Raw genomic sequence first — 6,000 nt, 5'->3', positions numbered from 1 at the left:
CACAAACACACACGCCTACATACACACACTTGTGATTGCGAAAAACATAATTTGAATTCAAGATGTCAAAATTCAAATTATTTTTTTGCTTATTATCTTTTTTTTTTTTTTAAAAACTCTGATTTCGAGAGGGTCCGGGCCCTCTGCTCCCCTCTTCCCCCATATGCAAGCGTTTGTTTAGATAAAATCCGGAATATTCTGTTGATTACCAGGAAACAAAGCAGCATTTTAAATTCTGAAATAATTTCCGTTCCACTGCTAAAATAAATATACATATATATACACAACACAATAGAAGCTTAAAATTGTGCCGAAAAGATGTCTTTTATTTCTTTCTGCGTGATTAAACAGTGTTGTAAGCTTACAAATGATGAATTGTTCTAAAAAAGAAAAGTAAAAGAAAATTGTGTAATGTCACTATTGAAGTCTTACTTTTGTGTCAAAATGATTTATTCTATTTCTTTCTGAAATACTTAACTTCTGCTGTAGTTTCACAAACAGTTCTGGGATAAAGAACTACTGTGTCGTATCATGACACAGTTATTACAGTAGCGTAACTAGGGGTTGGCAGGAGTGACTCTCGCCGGGGGCGCAGCAGCCAGGGGGACTGGTTCGACTCATCGAAAAATATTTTTTTAAAGAGTTTTTCTTTTCTTTTCTTTTTTCTTTCTTTCTTTTTTTTTTTTATCATAGAATTTGAAAAATGATTTAAATTTTTTTTTACAAAAACTCGCAAGAAAAAGAGCTAAAGGGGGTATATATATATATATATATATATATATATATATATATATATATATATATATGTATATATATATATATATATATATATATATATATATATATATATATGTATATATATATATATATATATATATATATATATATATATATATATATATATATATATATATATATATATATATATATATATACATAACATCCACTGAGAAGGAACATTGGCAATCATTGAAAACAATTTTAAAAAAGAAAATAATAAAAAAAATTTACAATGCTGCCTTTTGTTTGTCGAATCAATTAATCAAAATGTTCCAAAAAAAAATGATTTGGAGGTCACAATGACCTCCGGTGACTTCCCATGTGGGCGACAATGGGGGGGGGGGGCGCAATTTCTTTCGTTCGCCATCGCTAGACCCCATATTTACGCTACTGCACGGTTATTGAAGTGTAAATTTAGGTTCGTCATTCCGTAGAGAGGGCAATTGCCCACCCCTCCTGGCGTTGAGAAATGAATGTATTTACACATGCGTGGACGCAGTAGTGGATTTTAGGGGGGGGGCTGGGGGCCCGTGCCCCCCCCCCAGAGGATGAATTTATTTAACTATTTTATTCATTATTTCTCTATATATTTCTATTTTTTTTATATTAACTCAAATGAGATATGGGTATATGGGTTTAATGAATAACTTTGCCTTCGTGTTGCAATCATTATGACAATGTTCCTAATTAAATCCGCTCACTGTATGGCATCTCGGTGACATTATACATGGATTTAGTATTTCATTGGATTGAAACGTTAAATATGTTTTACGTCCACATTCAAAGTATATTAGTGCATAATATTTATGTTCTTAGAAGTAGATCACTAGTCTGAAAAGATCCTGAAAAAAAAAAAAAAGTAAAAATTAATTTTAACTTTGACATCTTGAATTCAAATTATGTTTTTCGCGATCACGAGTATGTGTGTGTATGTAGGCGTGTGTGTTTGTGTGTGTGGGGGGGAGGTATGTTTCTTTTTGTGTGGGGGTATGTGTATGTGTGTAGGCATGTGTGTTTGTGTGTGCGTGGGTAGTTGTGTGTATGTGGTAGTGTGTGTATGTGTTAGTGTGTGTGTATGTGTTAGTGTGTGTGTATGCGTGTGTGTGTATGTGTGTGTAGGTGTATGTGTGTGTAGGTGTATGTGTGTAGGTGTATGTGTGTGTGTGTAGATGTGTGTGTAGGCAGGGGCGGCAAATAGGGGGGTCAAGAGGGGGCGGTCGCACCCCCAAATTTTTTGAGCAGAATGATAGAAAATGAGTGAATTCAATTTATGTAAGTCGGAAACCAATGTTCATTAAAGGAAATCTCGCTTGTTCTCAACAACTATTTGATGAAACTCGACACATTCTCAGACTAGAAAAAGTGTTTTTCGTTATTTGGATGACGACTTAGAAATTCATGAAGTATTTTCGGCTTTTTCAAAACATAGAAAACTGATAGAGAACCATGGTTAATTTTAACTAAAGAAGACATTGCCTCATATAGACTAAATATTTTACACTTGTGTGCCCAGTGTAACGATGGTATGTCCAATATGAGAGGCTCGTGAAAAGTGATGTGACAGCGACAGCATGGTTTTCACAAGAAAATTCCTTGATATTTTACATTAACTTTTACGCTCATTTTCTAAGTGTATATTTATTTAATGAGTGTTCATCGCTTTCTTCTGCTAGAAACACGTTTCAGCTGCTCAATACATTATAATGCTTTCATAGAAACTAGAGACGTACCGAGTACTCGGTAACTACTCGGTACTCGGCCTACTCGGCCAATTAGCCGAGTACTCGGTACTCGGCCCAATTTTGATCAGATACTCGGCCAATACCGAGTTGTTGCAAAAAATTGAATATTGTCCAAGACAGATATTAAAATTTATAAAAAAGCGCAAGCATATATAATTTTCTGCAATCATTTACAAGTCAAATTTAAATTTTGAGAATAATGAAGTTTGTAATGCTTCAATGGAATTAGTCTTTATTTTAAAGTCCCCGAAGTTAATAAAACTTATTTATTAAAAATTGTGCAAAAAAAGTAAGTGTAGAAAATATGGAATTTTTATATTAAAAATGGATTTTTGCTACAAACAAAAATTACTTATAAGAAATATAAAAATACCTTTGCTTAAAAAATAAATGGAAATAAAACAATGTTAAAAGCAGTGCAGACACGTTTTTTAGCATTGCAAGGAATTCCTTTTTCAATGCACAAAATGTGAGCTCGTGGATTTAAAGGCATCCGCCAAAAGTCGGTTTCTTCTGTCGAATGTCTTTACATTCTTTAGCTCACATTTTATGCGCTGAAAAAGACGTACCTTGTAATGCAGAAACACGTGTCTGCAGTGTTCCTGCACATTTGTTTTATTTGCTTTTAAAAATTATTTATGTTTGGCGGACTAGAACTATAATAGATTGGTATAATTTGTTTTAATTCCAACTTGATTAATCATACCTTATATTTATTTATTTTTAATTTTAAAAACAATTCTTTTGTAAAATTTTTGACAAAAAACAAAATTTTTTAAATGCGTAATTAAATTTCAGCAGGAATTTAGTTTTAAAAACTGTTATATGGACAAGGAGGTCTATACAACTATTCCAATAAGCTCAAAATTCATCACATGTGTGTCGGTGGTTCTTCTTAAAACATAATTGGTACTTGGTAACTCGGCCGAGTAGTGAAAGGCCGAGTACTCGGTAACTCGATACTCGGCCGAGTAATGAAAGGCCGAGTACTCGGTACTCGGCTACTCGGCCAAAGTGCTACTCGGTACGTCTCTAATAGAAACTTCTTAAAAATGCATGTGATTATTGAATAAAAAAAGATAATAGATTTTTTATAGATGTATATTTCAATTAATCGTGAAATTTAAAAAAAAATTCTTCCTCCTAGCTAATTTTAAAAAGGCGCAAAAAAAAAAAAAAAAAAAGTGACAAAAACCCACATGATGATGTGAAGTCAAACATTGATTTTTGAATATTTTGTATGAAGTAAGAGTTTCAGTTTCGAATGAAATTAACACAAATTTGATGATAATTATTTTTCTGTATGGTTGGCTGAGATTATAGTTATTTAGATTGGATTTTGAAAACAAAAAATAAAATGTTTCAACAGTGAATAAAATTTTTAGCTTGAGCCAAGAAAAATTACAAGCAATATACCGACAGAATGGTTTTCACATCCAGATACTGCAGTTTCGTCTTTGTAATGGACTCATCAGTCTGGAATAGTGAATAACAGAGCTGGAGGCAGATGATATCTCACTGAAGCTGAGAGCGCCAACATGACTAGATTATTCAATGATGAAAAGTTTAAGCCCCTCGCAGTTTTTGAAGTAGCCTAGGTGATTTTGAAGAGCAAGATATAAAAAGTGTTTTCATACATAACTTTGTGTTACTTCAATTATTTTTAAACTATTACAATCAGCTCAGCTAGAAGAGAAAGATTTTTTTTATGTCTCAGGAGATTAGAGAAATATTTTCGAAGCACAAAGGGGAAAAAAAAACCCTTTTCCATTTAGCTGAACTGACAAAACAGCATGACATTGAGCACTGATAGATTAGTAACACGATTCCCAGCTCTTCCGAATTCTCAAAATCATGCATAATAACTTTTCCAAAAGGTATAAAAACTTAAGTAGCGAGATGTTTTGTATGATAACTTTTTAGTCAATGAATCAAAATTTTAATTGTTTCTAAACACTAATTATATTTATACTAAACCGATTTTATGACAACTTCTTGTTAGCAACTCTTGTTTGGTTTTGGTTTTTGGTTATACATATTTAAGAAACTCGACCCCCCAAATGAAATGGTGAAATGCCGCCCCTGTGTGTAGGTGTATGTGTAAGTGTAGGCAAGTAAGTGACGCAACCTGGAGACGGTTATCGCTAGAGAAGCAGCATCGTGAGGGGCCGTCGACAGTGGTGCTGCAGAGGAAAAAGAGGGGGGGGGGAAATAATAGGAATTCAAAACAGTCAAGTAAGAACAATAAGCAATCGTGATTGCTCAAAAAAAAAATAAATAAATAAATAAATAAATAAATAAATAAATAAAAATAAAAAAAAAATTAAAAAAAATTTTGGAAAAAAATAGAACCGACTTCAAAATTGCTCTAAAAAGGGAAAAATAATTTTATTCTTTAAACACCATCGATAATACTTTTAAACATAATTTTTGAAGTTGGCGCAAAAACAAAAAGTAAAATCCAGTGTAACCATGCTTCGTTCATATTTTTTTCAGAAAATCATCGAAAGTTAGAAACGAATCATTTATATCGTTACTCAAAGATGCTGTTATCAATGCATAATGTATGTGGTAGTAAAGGAACTAGGCCTGGTAAAATTTATAGTTGTAGTTGAATTATGGCGGTGAATGATCTGTTCTATCGTTTTTGCGCCAACTTCAAAAATTATGTTTAAAAGTATTATCGATGGTGTTTAAAGAATAAAATTATTTTTCCCTTTTTAGAGCAATTTTGAAGTCGGTTCTATTTTTTTCCAAAATTTTTTTTTCATCCTTTTTAGTGTAAATGTATATATTTCTGTAAAAGTAAGAAGTTACCATCATGAAACTTTACCCTTTTTTTCCTAAAAATGCTACATACTAAAAAAAAAAAAAAACTATAAGCACATCTTAAACTTTAAGCGATTGACACTAAAAATGTATCTTTTACCACTTGAGAAAATGCCGGAATTTTCCAGAATCGGAAAGATACAGAAATCAATTGAACATTCGAGAAACAGTAGAAACGAAATCTTATTAAAATGTACTTTGTCCTAGTCGGGATTTGAACCCATGTTGCTCGTGTGGGAGGCGAGAATTCTACCACTGAGCCACCGTTATCCACGGAATGTAAGCGCGAACTTCGTTAAATATTTAATGATTTAATAGGGAAAGTGCATGAAATTTATGGTTTTTTGCCCATAACTTTTTTTCTAAGGGACAAATATGGTCAAACAAAGTAATGGGACCTAAGTTGAGCCATCCCCTATCCATTAAAGAAAGAATCATCAAAATCGGTTCACTAGGTGAGACGCTATGAGTGGACAAACAAAAAAAAAAAACATACATACGGTATGAACTGATAACCGCCTCCTTTTTGAAGTCGGTTAAAAATAAAGTAATGAAAACTTTGTTATGAAACATCGAATGTGACTGGGAGGGGGGGGGGGGGGTGCTATTTAATTTTCACAGGGCCCCTCCAAAAGAATTTTCTGCATCC

Source organism: Uloborus diversus, chromosome 6 (genome assembly GCF_026930045.1).
Source record: "Uloborus diversus isolate 005 chromosome 6, Udiv.v.3.1, whole genome shotgun sequence".
NCBI lineage: Eukaryota > Metazoa > Arthropoda > Arachnida > Araneae > Uloboridae > Uloborus > Uloborus diversus.
This window is presented reverse-complemented; position numbering follows the sequence as displayed.